The sequence below is a fragment of the Stenella coeruleoalba genome (genome assembly GCF_951394435.1).
Source record: "Stenella coeruleoalba genome assembly, chromosome: 16".
Taxonomy (NCBI): domain Eukaryota; kingdom Metazoa; phylum Chordata; class Mammalia; order Artiodactyla; family Delphinidae; genus Stenella; species Stenella coeruleoalba.
The window spans coordinates 3441521-3465515 of NC_137162.1; the positions used below are offsets into that span (position 1 = coordinate 3441521).

At 47.9% G+C, this 23995-nt stretch overlaps 1 long non-coding RNA gene across 3 annotated transcripts in view; it reads left to right on the forward strand.

Annotated features, from left to right (window-relative positions):
• The window catches only part of LOC307174968, a 127838-nt gene that overhangs the window by 13984 nt on the left and 89859 nt on the right, over positions 1-23995 (forward strand). For 2 of the 3 annotated variants that reach the window (XR_013824218.1, XR_013824219.1), the window contains exon 2: positions 23221-23504. This is a non-coding gene — a long non-coding RNA (uncharacterized lncRNA). The remainder of the gene's footprint in view (positions 1-23220; positions 23505-23995) is intronic. The other variant, XR_013824220.1, reaches the window with a different exon arrangement.

Genomic DNA, 23995 nt, shown 5'->3' on the forward strand with positions numbered 1-23995 from the left:
TCCTCATTTAGACAATTGGTTATGTGGTTTCCCTCTTTATGATGAGCCGGGTGCTTCACTCTCTAAATTCTGAAGTCTGATGCAGACACACCTAAGTCATTCTGAGTTCTCCAGGGAGCAAGTAGAGATGGAGTGAGGCTGAAGTGAGGGTGTAGGGGCGCTGGAGGGGATGATTGGCAAAGTAAATGCATTCTGGATTGTACTTATGCTGAAAAAACCCGGAGCGGAAAGGTGTTGGCCTTCTGTTCTCTCCCACAGCATATCTTCAGCCTCTTTGGCCCAGGAACTGGGAGGTGCTGGGGCTTCTAAGTGGGAGGGTGTCTCTTTATTTCTGAACCCGCAGCAGGGCATCCTGCCCCCTCGAAGTGGGCAGGCCCAGAGCATTCTCTCCATTCATACCAACAGCCTGCAGGGTGCTGGGCTCTATCTTTTCGTAAAACTGTTTACACCGTGGTCTCTGTAAGAGTTTCCCATGGCTGCTACAACAAGTTATCACAAACTGGGTGGCTTCACACAACAGGAATTTATTCTCTAACTGCCTGGCGGCCAGAAGCCTGACATCAGTACCCCTAGGATGAAATCAAGGTGTTGGCAGGGCTGCAGTCCCTCCAGAGGCTCTCGGGGAAGATTCTTCCTTGCCCCTCCCGGCTTCTGGTGGCGGCCGGCGTGCCTTGGCTTGTGGCCGCACCCCTCCCGTCTCTGCCTCTGTCCTCACATGGCCTCCTCCTCTGTAACTGTCAAATCTGTCTCTGCCTCCCTCTTATAAGGACACTTGTGATGGCATTTAGGGCCCACCAGATAGTCCAGGATGATCTCCCCTCCTGGAGATCCTTAATTTAGTCACACTTGCAAAGTCCATTTTGTCATGTAAGATCACATCCACAGGTTCCAGGGATTGGGACATGGTCATCTTGGCAGTGGGAGGGACCCTTTTCCAGCCTACCACAGCACCCAAGAGAAAGGGTGTTGTATTGCTAGGCAAACTAAATGGAACATTTCCCTCCAAGAAGAGTGGATATGAGATATTTTTCTGAAAGAAAGAGATTGTTGAGTATTTTAATACTGACCCCTCCCCGGTTCTGCTCACGTAGACTCTTCATTACTCCTTGCTGAGTACCTGCTTTGTGCCGGGAGCTTCACACACCTTCTCTCTGGTGTGCAGTATCGTCCTGTTTTACCGGTGAGAAGAGGTGGGCTTGCCGCATCTTATCCTGTGAGCGGTCAGTGTGGCAGAGTGGCTTCAACTAGGAAAGGCACGAGGGATTGCCTATGGGACCGTGGGCGCCGGGGCGGTAGAGGGAAGGAGCAGAGACTGTTTAACTTCGAAGCCACTGCAAGCTGGAGGACTGGCATTCAGGACCAGATGCCACGGGGCTGTCGGGGGCTTGCACAAGTCCCATGTTCTGCTCCTGGGGGTGTTGTCACCTGCGAGCCGAAGGTTTCTCTCCGGGGCGGGCGTCTGGAGGTGCCTTTGGACGTAAGAAGCAGGAGCCTCCCGGTGGGGCGACATCGAGGGGCCTGTGTGCCTCCTGGACGCACAGATTCCTGCTCCCACCCGCTGCCCACAGTCGAGCCATTTCCATCCGATCAGCAACCCCGCTGCTCTGCTGGGCTCCCTGGAGCGTTGTTGAGTCTCAGCGATTTTACATTCCAACCTCCACTGCCCCTTTTAGGGGTGTGGCCTTTAGGGGAGCGCTCTGGGTCCCTTGTCCCTGGTTTACGGGGATTAACCAAGACCCCCGAGGGCAGGATCTGGGGCAGATTAAACTGGGGAGGGTTTCAGAGGACACATTTTGCGTGGGGGGTGGTTTGCCTGCGTCCCTTGAGGGCAGAGGCGTGGACACTACTCAGTGCAGCGTCACCTTCCTTATTCCAGGTGCAGCAGCTGAAGACCACGGCTACGTTAGGTGTTTAATTGGAAACAGAAGCTCTGAGCGCAGCCCACACCCTAGGGCTGTGTGTATCGCATTCAGACTCTAGGTTCCGGGGTGTTTATCAGGCTGGGTGGGCACCAGATGGAAGTGGGGTGTTTCCTCCTTGGCGGCAAAAGGCTTGTGATGGGGAGGCAGCAGGCTCCCCTCTGTGTCCCTGACACTGTTTGGGATGCTACGGGAGCCCCGCCCCTTTGCCCTCCTTGGCGGAGGTGTGAGCCACGCTCCCCTTCAAGTCCAGGCTCCCAGGGGGGCCGCCCACCGCTGCCCAGAGGGCTGAGCGCAGGGCCGGGGCGCGGCCAGGACAGGGCCTGGCGGTGGGCGCTGCAGGGACGCGCACTGCCCTATCCTCTCCCTCTTCCTCCGCTGGGTGAGCCGAGCGCCTCGGAGCCGTCTCTTCGGAAGTCTGGCAGGGCTGCTCCTCCGCGGATGGTGTGGGTTATAAATCGTGTAACCCTGGAGAAGAGTTCACTTGATCACGGTGTTTTACACTCTTCTCTGCAGAGCGTTGGTGACTTAATTAACCTACTTGCAGATGTAGCAGCTGAAAGATACATTTCCCGATGCATCCACATCCCCTTTCAGTCATCATGTACTTAAATTGCAAATTCTCATGAACTGTAACCCAGTGGCTTATGGCTCTTGATTCTGCATTTCCCTGTAGATGTTCTATCTTCACGTGTGTCAAAGTTAGAGTATGTGGCTGCTAGAAAAAGGTATAGCTATATTAAACCACACGAAAAACCCCTCCATTGAAATAAGGTTAAGAATATGGCTTAATACTCCTCTAATGACGGGCAGTTCCAAGTTTGGCTTCAAAGCCAGTTGTCTGCCCAACGCCATAGCGCCCACGCCTCAGAAAACAGGTCTTGGAAGGTGCTAAGCTTGGAGGGATAGACTTATTTATCATCAAGGCACTCCAGGGCTCAAACAATGTGAAATCATTGCATGCATTTCCTTATTGGCCTTATTTTATAAAATCCTTGCTTCCCTCCCCATGCACTTACTTTTTCTCTCTCCATCTCCAGGAGAGCCCCTTCCCATACTTTTAGAGAAGATTATCCTATGACTTAACATTTCAAAAAATTTAGAAGTAAGATGAGGGTAGAGAATCACTGAATTCTGAACAAAAACCAGTAATGGTTAATTTCTGTATGATTGTTTTCCCGTAAGAAAGTTAAGAAGACATTTGCAAGTCCTCCCCTGCCCCTCCCCCGCAAAAAAACACAACGATTCTTTTGAGCTCAAAATGTTGTATCATAAGCACATTTTTTATGGCTAAAAATTGGGGTTTACAGAGGGAAAATGACAAGCCTGTAATTGGCATACTTGGTATGAAAGTTTCCTTGCATACAAGAGATTCATGTTTGTAATTTCGTTTTAGGAAAACATTCTAAGCATCCGGGGAACTGCAGGAGGGCGAGGGCTATGGGAACTCTCTCTCCAGAACCACCTGGTTTCAGATTCACCCATAAAAATGGAACCACATGGAGTTTTATTCCAGTGTCCTGGGATCCATGGGCATTTCACCCGACTGGAGATGAAATTCAAAGTGCAGACATTTGGCAGCTGGCAGCTTGGGACTATATTCACCATTGTCTATTATCCTTTTTCTTTTCGGGTCTCTGTTCTGAGTTCCTAATTAGGCCTGTGCCATGCTTGGCTCCTTTGAATTCACGTGTGCTAGCTGTCACTGGGGCTTAGCCACAGCCTGAAACATCGCACGGACACAAAGGAGACAGTGACGTACAACTCACCACATCTCCCATCTCCACGTGAGCAGAGCTGAGTCCTGACCTGGCTTTTGGTGTATGGTTTTCTCCTTCATTCTCGCTCTCGCCTCACCTCGGTACATCACCGCGATGATGATGCGCTGAAGCTGTTCTCTCTCTGTTAGGTGAGGACAGGTGCAAAGATGTTTGCTTTGACTGTAGGAAATTTTCTTTTGGCTTTTCATCTTAAATGGAGAATCCCTACAACACAAGAGGTGTAAAATGAGAAGTAAATACTTTGTGTGTCGTTGTCTGTCTGTCTGTCTTTCTAAATAAATAGGATCTGACTCTGCATGCTGCTTTCCCTGCTTCACTTGGACCTCATTCCCCATGAGCTCCTCTTTCTGACGCTACGTGGTATGCACGGCACAGCTGCAGTGTGTTTTTCTCTTTTCCGGACCCCTCCCGATGGGCACTTAGGTTATTTCCAGTCTTTCACCTCTGTAAGGCTGGTACCATGGGCATCTCTGCTTATTCTCTGGGAGCGCTTGTGAGGTTGTTTCTGTAGGGTGCAGTCATACATACACACGGAGCAGTGGGTCACAGAGGTGTGCGGAGCGAGGTTTGTTTATGGATTAAATTGTAAGCAGGTGATCTGCCGTAAGAATTTGAGGAGATGAGCATTGGTGGAATCGGTCTCTGGGAGGCACTCTTTGATATCATCTCATTTAGTCCTGATTGCGGTCCCAGGACGGCGGTTTTATTTGCTTCATAGGAATGATGACTCTGAGTTCTGTAGTTTGTCTCAGGCACCGACTAGGAAGCAGCTGCCCTGGGACTGGAAGCCCACTTTTCATGCCACGTCCAGAGCTCTTTCTCCCAACAAGCCTGTCTTTGCCGATAGCCATGTACATTTAGGCGACGTTCTGTGGTTTAATCACCTACAGTGGCCAACCGTGCCCATCGGCTTAGTGGTCCTTATCAGGGGCTCCTGGGAAATTCTCATCCATGGGTAGAAACTCGAGTTCCTTTCTAACAATAAGCCCACACTCAGCATCATTGTTTTTCTCTTGCTCACATCCTTGGTGACTTAGCATAAGAAACGAGTTACTCACTGTGCCACGGCCGCCCTGGAGATTTCTCTCTCTCTCTCTCTTTTTTCACCCCAGTTTACCTTTGCTTCTTCTCCCCCTCAACTTTAAATTATATTTGTCAATACACACAATTCTATTTGTCAATGAAGCGTATAACATGATCTGATATACATGTACATCGTGGAATGATTACCCAGATCCAGATAATTAATATATTACTATTAACTGTAGTCACTGTGCCGTAGGTTAGAGCCTCAGAACTTATTCTTATAGGTCAAAAGGTACTTTTAGTTATAGCTCCCCATTTCCTCATTCCTCCAGACCCGGGCAACCATCATTCTATTCTGATTTTATGAAATTGGCCCCCCACCTTTCTTTCTTTCTTTTTTTTTTTAAATGCCACACGTTACTGATGTCAAACGTCACACGGTATTTGTCTTTCTGTGTCTGGCTTATTTCACTCAGCATAATACCCTCCAGTTCATGTTGTCACAAAAGGCAAGGCTTCCTTTTTTTTTTTTTTTAAGACTTCCTTTTTAATGACTGAATAATATACCATTGTGTTATGTATAACACATCTTCTTTATCCATTCATGTGATGATGATGGACACTTAGGTTGTTTCCGTGTCTTGGCTATTGTGTGTAGCACTGCAGTGAACATGGGAGTGCAGAGAGCTCTTTGAGAGAGTGATTTCATCTCCTTAGGATATGGACCCAGAAGCGGGATTATTGGATCATATGGTCATTTATTTTTAACTTTTTGAGGAGCCTCCAGCCTGTTTTCCACAGTGGCTGCACCAATGTACATTCCAGCCTACAGAGGGTTCCCTTTTCTCTACATCTTCACCAGCATTTATCTCTTGTTTTTTGATAATAGCCTTTGTAACAGGTGTGAGGTGATATCTCGTGGTTTCGATTTGCATTTCCCTGATGATTAGTGATGTTGAGTACATGTGCTTTTTGGCCATTAGTACGTTGTCTTTGTTAAAATGTCTATTCAAGTACTCTGCCTATTCTATTTGTTTAAATTGAGGTATAGTTGATTTACAGTATTAGTTTCAGGTGTACAACATAGTGATCCAATATTTGTGTAGCTTATCCTCCATTTAAAGTTATTATAAAATACTGGCTATATTCCCTGTCTGTACAATATACCCTTGTAGCTTATGTATTTTACACATAGTAGTTTGTACCTCTTACTCTCCTCCCCCATCCTGTCCCTCCCCGCTCCCCTTGCCCACTGGTCACCACTAGTTTGTTCTCTGTTTGGTTTATGTGAATGAAATGCTCACACGGGGGTGCATGCCGGCCTGCCCTCCCGAGGGCTGGGGCTCCGGAGTTCTTCTGGTGAAAACGCCCTTTCCTCTCTGGCCGAGCCCTGTGTCCTGGGGGACTTGGGGGTTGAAGCAACAGGGGCTCTGGGTTGAGGGGGGAGAGGGGCACACAGTGGGATAGTCACACACGGCACCAGTCGGGGGAGAAGAGGTCAGGCCCGACCAGGGCTTGGCCCTTGACCCTGAGGACAAGTCCCCGGAGGGCAGAGAGCATGGAAACAGGCAGCGGCCAGACTGGCGGGTCTCAGCACCTCCCTCCAGCGTGAGCCTGGCTGTACCTTGAAGGCCAGCCTGACTTAGGAGGATTCGGACCTAGGAAGCCTCTGCCCCTCTTCCTCCCTGCCCAGGGCCCCATCTTATAGCCCCTCTGGGATTCCTGCAGCAGAAGCAAAGTCGTCCAGAGCATTTATCACTAGAGACAAGATTGGGCATGGTGACAGGATGGACAGGCTGTCCCAGGACATAGCTCGGGGCCCGGGCACATGGAGGAGGCTGCCTGTCCTAGCTCCCTGAGTGCTCTGAGGCCGCCCAACATCCCTGGGGCCCATGCCCAGGGGTCCAGGCTGTCGCAGCTCCTCCTGTCCAGCTGCCTCTCAGCCTGCGCCTCTCAGGCAGGGTTCTCAGGGGACAAAGGCTGAGAGGGGTGGCTATCCCCATCCAACTTGGAGCCCTCAGTCGGTCAGGGGCTCCGGCCAGGTCCTTGTGGCCGACTGGTCACCCTAATGCCCAGCCCATCGTGACTGCCCCTGTTGAGCTGAGATTTGCCTCCGTCAGTTTTGTCCCCACGTGGCAGGGTCAGGAGGAGACACCCCCAGGAAGAAAGAACTGTCCACTAGGGGCACACCCAGGACGAGGTGGTGGGTTGACACGAGTGATGCTGAAAGCTGGGCCTTTCCCTGTTCTGCGTGAAGCCAAAATCCCGCCCGATGCCAGAGGCTGCGGGAGCGCAACCCCCTCCATTTTGCTCCCCCATTTGTCTTACGCATTTGTTTTCCATGCCAACTCTGTGCTGGGGCGTGTGCGCAAGACCTCCACCCGCAAGGGGCTGGTGGGAGAGTGTGAGACACAGACACACTGGACGCACTGCGGGTGAGCGTGGACCTTGCAGTGAGTGGGGGTGAGGTGACTGCAGGTGTCGCTGAATGCAGGTGCGTGTGCCCGTCGCACAGGGAGGCCAAACAAACCGAAACGTCGAGTTCGGAGCAGAGAAAGGTTCATTGCAGAGCCGAGCAAGGAGACAGGTTCTCGTGCCCAGAAAACCGCAAACTCAGCAAAGGATTTTTAAAGGCCAGGTGACGAGGGGCGTGGTCGGTTGCTGCAGATTTCTTGGCGTTCGTCCGAATCCTTTGTTCCTGCAGCTGTCCACGGAGGTCAGGTCACCATGTTCCTGTAAACCTCCACCGAGACATATGTCATTCTCTGTTCTGCAACTTTTTATCTCTATAGGAATGCGAAATTGTTTACATTGAAAGGTCAGAGCCTTGAGAATGGGCTGTCCTGTCTATTTCAGGCTGTAGGCAACATTCTTAACTGGAGCAAAGGCAATAGAATACAAAGGTTAAAGTAAAAGAGACAGATCCAGTATGGAGTCAGATTTGTCCTTCCCTATTACAGGGGGAGCTGGGGAGTGCGGAGGAGGGCATAGTGTTGGCCTGGAGGGTGGGGAGGCCCCTGGGGCGGGTGCTGAATCCTAAGGGTTAAGTAGGAGACAGCCCACCACTCCCAGCCCTGTGGCCAAGACACTGTTTAAGGATGAGTCCAGATCGAAGAATTTATGGCGCCAGAAAACAGCATCTGAGCAGCCGTGGCAAAGTAGACGGCGCCAGGCTCAAGGCAAGTAAGCAAAATACAGCTGAAAACGCGGGTAAGTACACATGCAGCCACAGGCGCTGTGGACAGCAGCAAAGGTGCCAGGCGTCTTGTAAGAACATCTGGGGAAGGGCAGCTGCTTGGGTGTTTAAACCAGAACCTTCTGAACACAGACAGCTAAGAAAAGCCCCTTCCAGCAGGATGCATTGCTTCTCAGAACCTTCCTTGGAGGGACATTGTAGATAACACGTGGTTTCCGTTACAGAGAGTGGAGAGCAGAATTTTAGCCTAAAGGGCAGAATTAACCTTCCTGTTTCCTTTTTTCCAGATTCATTGTAATCAAGTACACATATAGTTGCCTCTTGTCCTTAAAAAGCCGTCATATTTAATTTTGTTTTGCTTTTGTACTGTCATTTCAAAGAATCAAACAATTTTTAATAATCAGTGTTTGGAGCTTAAGAAAACGTTGGTTGAATTTTTCACATTCAAAGGCAAGTTTCAACCTTTAATATCCACCAAACTTCAATTAATTTATTTCCTCTTTGAGGACCTAAAGGTGATCTGAATCATTTTTACTGTCATGTAACATCCCCAAACAATGTTTTATGGGGCTGAGTTTAGTTAATAGTTAATAGATTCAGGCTGACTTAAGGCTTTCACGGGGGCAGCTCCTTGTTCTAGAAACGTCTGTTTATTATCAGTTTAATGCGGGTGGAACTACTTATTCACTCTTCAGAAACCCTTTATGACTCCTAATTAAAGTCTTTGTCTGAACACAAAATAATTAATACATAAAATGAAGCCACGGGAAAGAAGCAACTGTGAAATAGTCACTTGGTTGTATGTTAAGCAGTATTTAATCATTAGAGGAACAGTGTTTGCACTTTTGGAAAGAAAACAAGGCCCAGACTTCATGTTTATTTAACACTTTGACTAGTTCTTCTCGGAGGTCTGAAATGAGCCTCATGGAGCACCGCAGCAGTAAATCACGGGCTCTGGAAATTACTGGGTCTTAAACAGTAGTGTCATTTTAAACCTAAATAGTTTGGTGGTGCTCTGGCCCATAAAACTGACCTCTTAGAACAACATGGACTGTTTACACTGAAAGACAAGTAAAGGAAATAAAAACAACACATAAACTATAGTTGCTGCCAGGACGCCATTTATTCTGGTTTGGTTTTGGCTTGAAATCTGATGCTGCTGGTGAGCATGGGAGTGCTTAGTGCCGCCAAAGAGGGGTCCGCATTTGCACCCCGAGGGTCCCTCTGGCCTATCCTGCCCTGTGAAGGCTTCTGCAAAGCACCGCCGGCTTTTCGGGGTGGGCTGACGGCGCCGGCCCCCAAAAGGTGGAGATGTGTCCATAGGAAACGAGATCTCTTTAGTGGGCATATGAGGGCAGAGTGAAAATTCACAGCAGATTCTTTTTATAGAAACTGTAGATAAAGGTGACTGGCCAGCCCGAGGGATTGGTCACGGGATAAGGGATTTTCACCTCTGGGTCACTGCTTCCAGCTACACCTCGAGGGAGACCTGAGGTCCCCAAGTGAGGGGAGCAGTGAGTGTGATGTGAGGCACCCCGCGGCCAGTGCTCTCAGGCTTGGGTCCGCATCTGGCAAGAGGAATGTGGGTGACCTCGAGAGAAGTGGGACAGGGAGGGAGGTGAGTGGTGACAGAGGAGGGTGGCCCTGGTACTCATCTCGGGATCTCTGGCTTGGGTTTGGGCTCCAGGTAAGGACAGTGGGGCTGGGGAGGAAGAAGCAGTGGAGGAAGGAGGCCAGTGGATCTGGACTCGGGCACTTGGCTTTGCCTTCTATGAAACGCCTCTGTATTTCCTGTGCTCTGGGAAGGGCTGTTACAAATCGTGCAGGGGGGACTTGGATGGTCCCAGCATGTTCTCTCCCCTGGATGCTTCGTGGCCAAATACACTTTGGCTCAGAGCACAGGAATTCCCTGCGTTTTTATAGTGATTCCTGTTGCCAAGACAGAGCCAAGTGCAAATCCTACCATACTCCCCCCACTGCAGCCCCCGCCCCGCATACACTGTATATTCCTCTTTGATAATTTGGAACATATAGAAAAGTGGAACATATAGAAAAGCGGAAATCACCTGTGACCCCACCGCCTGGTCATAGCCACTGTTAGCAGGTTCGCGTCTGTCTGTCCTCTGTCCACGTGTTTTCTCATACAGTTGTGTTATTATGCATGTGCTGTTTGATGCTTATTAGAACACGATTTTGTAATATTTCATCAGTGCATATGTGCCATTATTATGAAACCAACCCCTTTACTCTTGGACATTCAGGTTGTTTCCAGTTTCGTGCTCTCCTAAAGCTCCCAGCTGTTCTTGACTCATCAAGCAGGGCATCTTGTGTTCTCCCTGGGTTCCCCCCGGGGGAGCCCATCTCCGTGGGGAAGTCATGGCTCTCACGCCCCCTGTGCCCAGCTGCTCTTGCTCATCACGGACCCGGAGGCTCCCATGCGTCTGCATCCCACTCATCTTGACACTGTGGCTCTGCAGGAAGCATGGGCCATCTCATCCCCACCCACGCCTCCCGTTCAGCAAGCATTTCTTCACACTTGCTGTATGGAGGGCCCCAGGCTGGGGTGAGTGGCAGATAGAGGAATGAGGTCCCTCAGCTCCAGCCCAGAAGTCGCTTTCAGTGTACAGGGAGGAAGAAGGAAGCTGAGACCACACCTGTGATCCAAACAGATGGAGGGCCCTTAATGCCATGTGCTGTCGCAGACAGAAGAGGCTACCTGGATTTTGGACCAGGTGTGGTTCAGCTGAGCTTTGAGGAATGGATGGGGGTAAAGGGGGCAGTGATGGAAGGAGGAAGGGGTCTAGGTTCTCAAAGGCTGGCAGGTGTAGCCTCAGTTGGCGTGTTGTCTGCCTGGAGTAGCACAGATGGCAGGGGTTCTCCTTGTGGAGGGGGTCTCATTGCTTGAAACGGTGAGACAGCTGTGGGAATAGGGATGTTCTGAATTTGTTTGGATCGCACAGGAACTTATTAGCCAAAAAGGCACAGAAAAGGAGATGGAATGTTTTGACTCGTGAGGTTATATTTGGTCTCATCTTTCCCACATCTTGTAAATACAAAGTAATTTGTAAAGTCTCTTTAGGTGTCCTTGGAATCTTTCTTAGTTGCCTCAGATTCACCACTGCTGGGGGGCAGGGTCCATCCTGGAGGTCCCAGAGGCTGGTGAGGCCAGCCAGAAGCTGTGTGCAGAGGCGGACAGGTGTTGGCTCGTGGTGTGTCCAGCTGCTCCCCTCCGGATGTGTTTGAGGTGGCCCCTTACTCTCAAAGCCAAGGTTCAAGTGTTTGTCATAAGCACATCTTTTCTAGCGGCCGCCAAACCATCTCGGGACTCTCTCTCCACGTGGAATGCGTTTCCTTTTCTGAGTCCATAGCTTTGCAAGGAGGACAGGAAATCAAAGCACTGAGGTTCTGATTCAGATATTAAGGGAGCCTAAAGGGGCGTGTTGCAGCGTTTACTAAACCTCTGATGAACAGGCCACTGTAAGTCTAATTATTAATCTCTGGGAAACTTGACCCTTCAGTTAACCGAGTCATAATTGCATTGTGGACCATCAAAAACCTTGCATTATTAATGAGCATTTAAGGTCAATATTCGTTCACTTCACTTTATTGCCCGTGATATTTATCACTTGTAATATGCCTTCCTGGTTAATTATACAGAATCATGCAGCATTCACTTTTGATTAATGTGGAAAGTTCATGCAGACTTTGTTAAAAAAACATTTACTATGTGTGATGTATTATAATAAACCTTGTTTTTCCCCGAGCTTTGTCCTATGTACATATGTTTTCAATATTTAGAAAATTTTCCCGTGTGGAGGAACTTCCTAATACATGAAATTGAGAAAATTTAATAAATCATGTTAGCCACCTGCACGCTGTGTGTTTTTTATTGTGATATGATCTTCTGGTGGGAAAGTTGGGGTCATAACTTAGGCAAGATGATAAACGCATTTTAACTTGAAGGAACTGCTGTGAACCTGTATTCCAGGCGTCCCTTTATTGCACAGGGGACCACGAGGGGTAGTGGAAGGAGTATGTTCTTGGCGTCTCAAGACTTGGGCCGTAATTAGCTGTGTGACCTTGGGCAACGTACTCTGCATCTCGTCATCTCATAAATTAATCTGTATTCATTGATTAATGCCTCCCCAGCCTCCCTTACGGAGCGGGTTGGAGGATCAAAGACTCCAATGCATGTGAGAGGGCTTTGTGCTGTGAAACACGCCACACCAGGTTGTCGGGTTCGTTTTGGGTAGAATTCCCTCCAATTCGTCTTGCCGCTGTGGCATTATCCCTTGTCATTTCTGGGCAGACGTTGTTTCCGATCGAGAGAAGAGAGAAGCCAGTTTGGTGATGAGCTCTCTGTAGCATAAACAAGCTTCTTGGAAGGGAGCAAGAAGCCAAGTCGGTGTGTATTATGGGCTAAATTCTGTCCCCACCTCTCCCAACGGACGTGTAGAAGTCCTGCCAGCACCTCAGAGTGTCAGTGCGTTTGGAGAAGGGGCCTTTAGAGAGGTGATAGAGGTAAAGTGAGGGCGTATGGGTGGGCCCTAATCCAGTATGACTAATCCCGCGGGACTGGAGTCGTTGTAAGAAGAGGAGATGAGGACACAGACACACACAGATGGGGGATCACGGGAGGACCGTGGGAGAAGGTGGCCGTCTGCAAGCCAAGGAGAGAGGCCTCAGGAGAAACCAGCCCTGGGGCAACATGGTGTTATGGCAGCCCCAGCAGACTGATACAGGCCTGTTAGTGGAGGGCCGGCCGGGGGCCGAGGCGCCTTCTCCCCCTGGGTCTGAACACAGTGCTGCTTTGTCTCGCGTCCTGGGCGCACAGGGAAGGCATGGTCCACAGGCCCCGGAAGAAGTAGCAAGACCCAAATGAACAACACGGTTCAGTCCTGCCAGGGGGTGGGGAGGGGCAGAGAATGTGGCTTCCCGGGGTCTCCTGAGCATCTGGTGGGCGCAGGGTGAGACTGGGAGGGGGAGGGGCAGAGTACTTTCCAGGAGCCCTCCCTGGGCAAAGGGCCGAGGGGCCTTGCTGTCGTCCCCCAATATAGATCACAAGGGAACCCAAACTGCCAGTTCCTGCTGGAGATTCTGCTTATGAGGAGGTAGATTTGCAAAGTGTGTCTGGTCCTGGTCAGGGCTGGCCATCGTGGGTGAGGCTGAGGTCCGGCCAGGCAGGGACAGTCTAGCTTTGTGGTGGCCTCGCAGACAGGAGCCCCGGTCCCTGAGGATGCACTGTGCTCTCAGGCCACCGCCCAGCCTTGCCAAACGTCCAGAGTTCTGTCGGGTCCAGACGCCCCGGGAAAGGGATCCGTCTGAAACTCTTGCAGGCAATGGGAGCCAGGAAGGACGTCCACACCCTGAGGTGCAATAGCAGGGCTCATAATGACACGACCACAGCCACGGTCCACGGGCACGTTCCAGGCAGACCATCCGTCCGCAGGCCCACTGGTGTGGCTTCTGGCATCTCGTGATGATGCATCTCATGTAAATCTTATGTTTCAGTCTCCCCGTCTTTGAAAAAGGGATGCTACTTTGTGCATTCATTTGCCAGAGGGAGATGGACGTGAACGTGAAAGAACACACAGTTTCAGGACTCTCCGGTCAGAAGGAACATTCCAGAGCACCATAAATATCACCTTGTTCCACACGTGGGAAAGGGAGGCCGCAGGCGTTGGCCTCCTGTCCTCTCTCACCTGGGTGTAGGAGGATGACATTATCAGGACATCTGGAGAGACTTTAAAATCAGCAGGAGGCGGAGGCAACGTGAATTTTGATATCAGGTCAGATAACTTCCTACTGCCGGGTGCCATTAGGTGTGAATGTTGGGGGGGGCCTGGAATGTTCGGGACCCATGGGGTTCGTGGCCTCGTCAGCCAGTCAGCTATTGGGCGCCAGTTATGGGATTAGCGTGCAGACAGTGATTTTCAATTAGAAGGACTCAGTTTATAGAAAACAGTGGAAATTGCTGAGTGAAAGAGAAAAGTTAGCGTGATTTACTCTGATGGGGACCGAAGTGTGTGAAGGCTGCGGGCTCCTGAGCACATCTCCAAGCGCTGGGTACATCTGCACCATCTTCAGAAAGAGGAGTTTTATTCTTTTGCATCCCAACTTTTCTTGGGCAAGGAAATGGTGGGGCATGTGGAGCTGCCATGTGCGGTGAAGCCTCACTCCGGACCCTGCCTCGAGCCCAGCCCAACCTGTCTGCCTTCCTTCCTCCCCTGGGTTGGGGCTCCGTCATCCCAGAAACGATGCTCCACCCCTGTCCCTGGGGACAGCTCAGGCCCAAAGGCCAGTGACTAATTTCCTGAGCCACCTTAGCTACGAAATATTCTCTTATTTGAAACATTTTTTGATAAATTATCTGTCACCAGTAGATGAAGTTAACATTTCTTTTGATCGATAAAATAAATATTGAGGTTATGAGTTAAATACCGTCTAAATTTCTAAAGACTATTGCATACTTCGGTGTTCCTCTGATTCCAGCCCAGCTGCCTTAACAAATTTTGCAGACCTTTTTATGATTTTCATTTATAATATATGATGGGTTTGTACAAATCTCCATGTGTGAGATCTATTTAATGTTAACATTCTTAGATTGGAGTTGGTTATAAATACTGCGCCAGGAGACGTGGAACGGGGCACATTCTTTCTTTGTGTTGCACCGGTCAGGACAACAGTCACATTTTTAGGATTTGTGAAGAGTTTTGCACAACCTGGACCCAGATTACTTCTGTTAAAGAGAGAGGGCTCTGTCCCACTTTATGTACATTAAAAACCTTTAGCCAATTTATGGTCAAAAATATGAATCGTGTAAAGAGCTTGCGGACAACATTTATTTTGTATGTACATTAATGGGCACTTCCACTTTTCCTGGAGGCCAGAATCCACTTTGAAATTCATGTTTGATAAATTCCCTGGCTTTCTGAGTAATTTAACTGTCTATAGGGCTGTTGATCCTTGGAGTGTATCACTGAACCTCAGGGACCTGTAGACCATTTCTGCATATCCAAGTTCAAATATATGCTCAAGATTGGTTTAAATTTTAAGTTGTTGGTCTTATTTCTGATAGATTTGTTAGCTTATCCTCCATTTCATTTCCGAGACCTGCTCGTAATCCTCAAATACTCTTTGCTAAATTCATTGATTGCGGTAGTAAAGTGTATATTGAACAGTCGTTCTGCAAGCATGCTGTAACATGAATATTGTTGGCGCCTTCGCTCAAAGACCAGAAGTTTGATAACCTGGCTGTCAATTATCACCTGCATTCTAATTTGTTCTTAGTCTTAGGTAGACTATTAGTTTTCACATCTGTTCCAGTATGCCCTTCACATTTTCGCCAGTTCTGATAGGTTTGTACTAATTTTCTTTCATGCTATCAGTTTTGCAATATAAAATGCCAGCCTAGTCTATTAATGTTTTTGTTTATTCTAAAAATTCTTGACATTTTGTTGGTATTACAAATATTATTCTTCCAAATAAAGTTTGGATAAAAGTAATTGTTACTGATAAAAGTAACTGACTTTTTATCCCTCGTCTATTTTTAAAGGAAATTTCTAGCATTAATAAGTAAGTGAATTCTACAAACACTGAATTCAGACCATTTGCCACGTTCGTAAACAACTTCTTCTTAGGCACGTTAAGATTCCCCAGGCATTTTAATAAATATGTCTGTTTTTTGAAGCTGTGACCCTCTCATATCTCCTTGGACTGTAATTTGCATTTAATGGGCGAGGACACTCTGGGTCAGGTAGTTAGTGGCTGGTGCGCCGGAGATCGAGCTGGTTCTGGCACCCGGGTTGCCACACCTCAGGTCAGGGCTGTGCCGAGTGTCATGTGTTTCTCCCTAAACTGGGTTGCTTTCTGCTGTGCGTCTTTCTGAAAGCAGCTCTCCCAGTGAAATACACGTTAGTGCAAATCGCAGAGTATCGTCCACCTTCCTTCTCTTTCCACCTGTCCTGTCTGTGGAGCTTACCTATTCCGGGCCGAGCGCAGGGGCAGCCGGAGACTAGTACTCTGCTTCTTGGAGCTTATGTCTTCTCCTAAGTCAGCTCCGAATTTTGAGGCCTTTCTTACGTCTTTATATTTTTCTCCTCTATAAGGAAATTAGACTGAGGAAAAAAAAAAAATCCTTCTGTGTGGCCTGTTCTGCAGGACTTAGGAACTTCCTCTTCTTAGTTTCCAGGTCCAACCTGACTAGCAGCGCCAGAATTCAAATTCACAGTCTCTGGGGCAACATTTTAATAGAGTTTTTGCTGGTGTTAAAGCTTAAGTCTGGTGTCATATTCCTACTCTACCATGGAGGTTTAACCACCCCATTTTATTAGCAGCAAAATAAAAGTATCAGGGAGCTGAAATCTCGGTGTTTGTGTCCTGGGAGAGATCAGCCTTGCCCCCTTCTCCCAATGGTAATTTATATCTTTCTGGATCAGGGTGCACGTAAACTTGGAGAGCGGTAAAAAAAGAAGCCATTTGAGAACATTTCTGACTTAAATGAATTATGTGTAGGAAAAGAATACCCAGCCCATATTATCTTTGCCTTTTCAAGGAAATAAAGCTTTGATAGCAGGGGTATTTGATACAGTTATGCACCCCGGACAAAGATTACTTTAGAGGCTAAATTAATAGATCTGGAACATGGAGATGAGAATAATGAATCCATCTCATTTTAAGATTTTTTTTTTCAACTTATTTCTAATCTAAGCTTTTGGGCTTTCAGAAGAGTGTTGGGTCCCGCACTCTGTGTGTGATCTCAGTGTGCCTTTAGCTACGGTGGTGCTTTACAGACCAGTGCCCCAAAATGATGTTGATATCACCTTGGTAGGTTACATTTTCATGCTGTTGGATTCAAAATGGGAACAGGAAATTGCAGCTGTGGCTCTTAAAAGGAGCTAAGGAGTATCTGTTCAGTGGTTGAAGATCGGTCAGGGTGTAATTTCTCATTTTAAACAGAGAGCCCTGGACTCACACTCGGGGGCTCCTGCCCTGGCTCTGTCCCTGACTTTTCCAAGTTGCTTCAAACTCAGTGACAGTTTCCTTTGTCCATGATGTGGGGATAATGATGCCCACGCCCTAGTTCTGTGGGGAGGATTCGATGAGATAATGGGAGAAAGGGCTTCACAAAAGATGAGATGCCCTACAGTGCTGGCCTCTGGGAAGGGCTTGTGACCCACCCAGCATTTTTCATCTGTCCCCAGGGCTTTCTCTCCTGGGTTGGAAGAAGGGCTGGAGGAGCTAACATTCGCCTTCACTAGGGATGCCGGGTCAAATATCGAGGACCCAGTTAAATGTGCCTTTCAGATAAATAAGGAATTTTTTTTTGCATGAGTATGTCCCACCTACTGCATGAGATATACTAAACATTATTTTGTTGTTGACCCGATCCTGTGTTTTCAAGGGTTCACCCTGGCAACACTAGCTTTCACACCTGGCTGCAGGAGAAGGGCTTCCTCTCTTTCGGTTTCCATCAGGACCTCAGATCCCAGCCATCGGCTGAGCACAGCACGGGGTGGCACTTGGACCCGAGGCCAGACGTTCAGCTGTGGCTTTCATCCACGTTAGCCCGTGATTTCCTACCTCGGTGCCCAGCAAGTCCCTTGACCTTGCTGAGCCTCCGTTTTTTAAATCTTTTATTTATTTTTTATTGGAGTCTAGTTGATTTACAGTGTTGTGTTAAGTTTCTTCTGTACAGCAAAGTGAATCAGTCAGACGTATGCATATATCCGCTGGTTTTTAGATTCTTTTCCCATATAGGCCATTACAGAGTACTGAGTAGGGTTCTTATTAGTTATCTGTTTTATATACAGTAGTGTGTACATGTCAATCCCAATCTCCCAATTTACCTCTCCCCCTCTTTCCCCCCCGGTAACCATAAGATTGTTTTCTACATCTGTGACTCTATTTCCGTTTTGTAAATAAGTTCATTTGCACCATTTTTCTAGATTCCACATATAAGTGATATCACACGGTATTTGTCTTTCTCTGTCTGACTTATTTCACTCAGTATGATAATCTCTAGGTCCATCGATGTTGCTGCAGATGGCATTATTTCATTGCTTTTTATGGCTGAGTAGTATTCCGTTGTGTATATGGACCACATCTCCTTTATCCATGCCTCTGTCAGTGGACATTAAGGTTGTCTCCATGGCCTGGCTACTGTAATTATTTCATTCCTCTTTATGGCTGAGTAATATTCCATTGTGTATATGGACCACATCTCCTTTATCCGTGCCTCTGTCAGTGGACATTTAGGTTGTTTCCATGGCCTGGCTGTTGTAAACAGTGTCTGAGCCTCAGTTTTCACCGCTTTCAAATGGCCATCAGAGCTCACCCTGTAAGGGTGCTGTGAGGGTACAACGAGCTGATGTAAATTTGGGGGAGACTTTAAAGCACCTGGTGCAGCAGTATTTCCACGTGCCCTGCCCGGGAAGCACAGTCATCTGCTTGCCTTCCATGTTATGTATGAATGGGTGGTTTGGTGTAGCAGTCCAATAGTTGGATCAGGATCTTTTCCAACAAAAAGTATTGAGACAACCTGTTTTCCCCCAATTTAAGCTTTACCTGTCTTATATCGGCTTCACGCATTATCAGTAAATTATTTTTATTTGCTTTGCCCGTTGCTTGCAGGAACTGGGTTTCTGGTTCCATTTTTGGAGCAGTCGCTGAGTGGCTGGCCCTTTAAAAGGAGCACTTGGTCTGTGGCCCTGGCATCTGCTGAATAGAAAAGCCAGCGGGGAGCGACGTGTCCCCAGCTGTCAGAGTGTCTTATTCCTCCCTGTAGGCACTTCTAGAAGCTGGCAGGGGCCCCGGGGGTGGGAGGGACTCAGTGCTGGCTATGCCTTCAGTCCAGGTCTTGGGAAGGTTGATGGGACCGGAGCCAGTCCAGCAAGACAGCAGCAGGTGTGAGCAGGCGGGTGGGAGTGGGGCAGATGTGGCAGATGCAGGGCCTCTGGCCCCCGGCTAGGCTGGGCCTTCCCACCTGTAGGCTCTGCCCTGGGGGTATGGGGGTGAGTGACCCCTGCCCTTTGCCCTTGACCCCACCGCTCGGCAGCGCCATCCTTTTCCTGGCTTCGTCCAGGAGCCTGAGTTAACGTTTGCAGTTCCTTTCTTTTCCTCTCCACGAAGGCTGTGTTTTCTCAGCCATTCTGGGCACTTCCCTCTCATTTCCTGGGAAAGAAAAGCTCGACCCGTCTCCTCTCGACCACAGTGGTCCTCCCCGTCGAGCTGGGAGTTGTTCGCAGCCATCCCATCAGATTCATCTGGTCCAGCCACCTTGTTGGCTTTCTTATTGGCTCTTTCTCTCAGCTGCATTTGGCCCGCTGATGCTTTTGAGATTCCTTCTGCTCTGGTGGAGCCATTTGTAAGGCTTCCCCTGGGTTCTCTGCGGCGTTTGCTGCCTCTCTCCTCCACCCCCTTTCCGCTCACTCTTTGTTTTCCATTGTTGCAGCAGGCTTTCCTTGGTAGGAAACTAGTTTTTCTTTTTGGCTTAATTTTGCTTTATTCTCACAAAAGAGTGGAATTTTCCTGTTCCCCACCCCCTGTGATGGATGGGAAAGAATACTGTACCAATGGATTGAGATAAAAAATTAGTGCTTCGCCATAGGGAAGCCAAATTAGCCATCAGAAGTAGGTGCATAGAGTATTTAAGAGTCTTTTGATTAATTCTCGTGATGTGAGACCTTTGGACGCAAAGTTTTACGTGCTGCGACGTGCGAGGGTGAAGTGGTGATGGGTTATTACAGATTTTACTTTTACCTTTAGTTGATTTATTGACCTGCTCTTCTGTGATATGAAATAAGGGTGCGGCCAGATCTGAGGGTGTCTCCTTTTGGAGAGGACAATTCCCGTGTGTGTATTTTCTAGAATGCAGGCTCAGGGTTTCAGGGACTAAGCCAAAAAGACTCAGAACAGAATGTTAGTCAAAACGCCTACAGTTCTGGAAAGAAAACAGCAAAAAGAGGTCCTTCGAACTCAGATAGGTGTCACTCAGCACCTAAAAGTGACAGCTAATCAATTCTTTTATCACCCGTGCAGAAGGAGAAAATCCTAATTTAACAGAGTGTTGATAGCAAATAATTATTCACAAGAAACATTTTTGACAGTGACTCATTTGTTCTTATTTTAAGAACCTAAAAGCATATACTCTGTTTCTTAAAAGCTGTTGTCACCTTCCGGGGCTCCTTACTGCATCATTGAGGGATTAGTTTTATTACAGAGTCTACAATCTAAGCTAAATCATTACAACAGCAACTCTTTACTTTTGCCATCTGAAAGCGCTGTTACAAAATACCGCAGTCGTGGTTAGGGCATGTTGAACATTTCCTTGGCTAGTCTCTTGAATGCGTAGTTAAAAAAGAAGGACTTTGTAAGTTGAGTACATTTGCTGATAGAAAGCGATTTTACCTATGTGAGTTTAAGAGACAAACAGATGTATTGAATTTATAGTTCCAGTTAATAGGGAGATACGGTGACGCCAGCACTGTCCTTTTATCTCAGAGAAGCAGCAAAACTACATTTTTTTTCAGCTAGTAGAAACACATTTAAATATTTCACGTGAAAAAATTTACTTGCTGAGATTAGTTTACAAATGCCTTGTATGAAATATCACTGCAAGTGAAAATTGAGAGCAAAAGTATATTCCTGTTTCTTGGCAATCTGAGAAAAGAAACTCTATGAACACTTCTGACTGTGGCTATCTTTGGTGGTTATAAAAAAGTTGGGTTTTTCTTTTTCCCTTTGTGACACAAGGTTTGGCCAATATGCATATGTTGCATTTTCACTAATCTGTTAATCGAGTTTGAATCTAGATGAATCATCTAGAAGCATATTAAGCTAATTTTCCATCTCTTTGATTTTTAATTGAGATCATAGCTTTTTATCCCTGCTGCTTTCCCGTTAAAAATAATCCAGCTTCTGTAGGATGTGCTGGGTCTTATGGTCTTTGTGCCCCAGCCCTTGGTTTGGGAGTAGGGGTACAGAGATCAGTACTGCCCGCCACAAGATGGTGCTCTGCAGATGAGGGTTTGTGAGTTTTGCCAAGCAAGGATGTAATTCTCCAGGACTGTGGGGTGGCAAGAAAAACCCTGTTGTTTTGCAGAGTCTTTATTATGGATGTTCTACATCCAGGACCCCTGGCTGTACTGGCTACTGTTCCCAAATACTAAAGCACACCCAGTATGGTCCAGGTAGAACTAAAGCACTAAAGACACAGTAGCGGCAAGAGCTTTAATTGTTTAGATAAACGTTTTCACCTTGAAAGCCTCGTTTGCTGCCTCTGGGAGGTCTGATCTGTGGAAGGCAGCAAGCCGGCTTTCTCCAAAACTGGTTTCCCATAGTTTTTTGTTTGGATACTTGGGAGCAAGAAGGATGTTCATTATTACAAGTGTTGCTCGGAACGACATACCGAGCCTCGGAGTCGAAAAATCAAGTGGCTGGTGGGCGTCAGTGGTTCAAGCTCCGCTTCCCACTCCCCCACGCAGCGCCCCACGCAGGAGCAGCCGCAGCCAGAGCCGCAGCCAGAGCCGAAGCCCAGAGGCGGCTCTCTGCCAGCCAGCCCGGTCCAGGCACGTGTTGCTTAGCAACGCGGGCCTGGTGATGCTGACACGTCGGAGGGGAGCAGCTCGACGCCCGCCGCCCACCAACGGTGGGCATAAATTCGTTAAGTAGAGGAGGAGGAAGCGTGGCCTGGCGCTGTTCTTCTAGACCCGGCCTCCCGGTGCCGAGCAGGGAAGCTTCACTTATCATCCGCCTTTATGAGGGCAGCAGGGGGGCAACCTTCCACGGTGCATTGTTGCCGTCCCTCAGGGGTAAATTTTTAGCTGCAGAATTTATGAGTTGCACATTTATTTGATTTGGCTTTTGGTTAATTTTTTTCTCCTCTTGTCAACCTGACAATATGAGGGCAGACGAAGGCAGTCCCTGTAGAAGAGGCAGTAAACGGTGCTTGTGCAGCTGCTTTACAGGGGCTTCTAGCTGCTCTCCTGTCCCCTCCCTCTCCCCTTCTCCCTCCTTCCTTCCTCCCTTCTTTCTCTAGTGCCAGTTCAGCAAGGCTCACGCAACCAGAACGCTCCACTCTAAATAAATAAATCCTGAAATAAATACTGATGTGCGTCTCATTAACATTACCTGTCAAATCCCTGAGCACAAGACCCCAGATGGCCCCCTGGGTCTCCCAGTAATTTCTGGAAAGGATAGAAAAAATATGATCAGTGGGTGTATTTGTGGAAATCATTAGCAGGGTGGGGGAAGATATGCTTATAAGTCAATAATTCTTTTTGACAGAAACTTAGCACTGGTTATGTGATGAGTCTCCTTAATGGAAGGAAAAGACATATGGCCTGAGTTTTACGACAGATGTCAGGAATCCTGAAAAGTGGCACAAGGAAGATCTTGGTTATTTTTTTCCTTTTTACTCACATGGATGTACGGGATGTTTTGTCAACTTAATGCCTGTTTTCTTTGGTTCTTCTGATCACCCAGTGGCAAGAGAATGTAGTGACCCACCTTTCAAAGGATGGGAAATATCATTGAAGGCAAAATTTATGTTAGCAAAGGTCTAAGGAGCACATGTCCGTCTGAATTCCTAAAAATCATACAGTGTTGGATTTATTCCACATTACCTATGCAGGGTGTTCATCTCTGGGGTTTAAAAGTCAGTACAGTAAGATTCACATTTAACTCTCATGGGATTTCTATGGCTCACATGTTGTCTACTCTGGAGAACGTTGAGTTAATGGTTCACCACCAAAGAGCTCTTTCTACTGCTTTGCATTTCGAGATTCATAAACGTGCCCCTCAGCACGGCCTGATAAAGGTGTGGTCATTGGACCCCAAGAAAAAAATGAATCGTCAAAGCAGATAGGTGACGTTCCAGCTCATGTGAGCTTCTTCATTATTTCTTTGAAGGACTCATTTCAAGTGATATATGCAGAATGGCACTCCCGAGAGAGCCGATTATGGGCCATGAGTGGACAAGTTTAGACACTGGCCCTGATTTGGAGAACGTGTTCCCAAGGCATCACTATTGGATTTGATTTGGGAGAAGAGAAGGCATGAGATACAATGCAGCACTTTGTAATCATTTATTAGTCTTGGAAAGGGCCCTGAAGGTACTCGAATTACATAGAAGACAGCAGTGATAAATCAGACCGTGAGTGCGGGGGGCATAGATTCTATGGTGGCACAGACATTTGCTTCGGAGCTGCCGTTGTCCGGCCTCACCTGGGTTTGTAAGCAGAAGGGAAACTTAGCTGGCATCAAGATGCACTTGATTTTCCTTTTTTTCTCTTTCTAGCACAGAAGCAGACCGGCAGCTTTCCTCCTGAATCGTGGAAGGGATGGTGGACAGCATTTTATCGAGAGGCACAGAAGCAGACCAGCAGCTTTCCTCCTGAATCGTGGAAGGGATGGTGGACAGCATTGTATTGAGAGCAGGGTTTCGAGTGCTTCTGGCTTCCTGGCTGATTGATCCTTTCACTGGCTTTTGCAGACCAAGTCTAGAACAATTTAATGTAACATATCTATTGGAGTCGGCTAGACATCCTTGCCCTTTCTCCCGCGGCTAAGCCCACCCTCCAGGTTTGCACTCTGCTCACTCTTTCTAAATGCCTCCCTGTCTAATCATCTCACAAGTCCATCTCCTTGATTTCTTTATTCTTGGTCTCCACCTCCACCCAGTTCATTTTCCTTTCTTCTTTTGTTGTTTCAATTCTTGCCCTTCCCTCAGGTCCACAGCACGAGTGAAAATGAAACATTGACTTGGATTTTTGGAACCTTCAATGCGAGCTGCAGGAGAGGTGGCAGCAGAAGGCACGTCACTTCATTAGATCATGGAAGGCTAATTTAGATGCCCTCCCAGCCCAGGACTCCCTGCTGCTGAAACCAGCATTTTTTTGCCCATAGTCGGTTGGGCCAAACCAGACATTATTTCCCATCCTGCAGATGAGCAGAATGGAATACAAACTTTTTTTTTTGCAGTACGCAGGCCTCTCACTGCTGTGGCCTCTCCCGTTGCGGAGCACAGGCTCTGGACGCGCAGGCTCAGCGGCCACGGCTCACGGGCCCAGCCG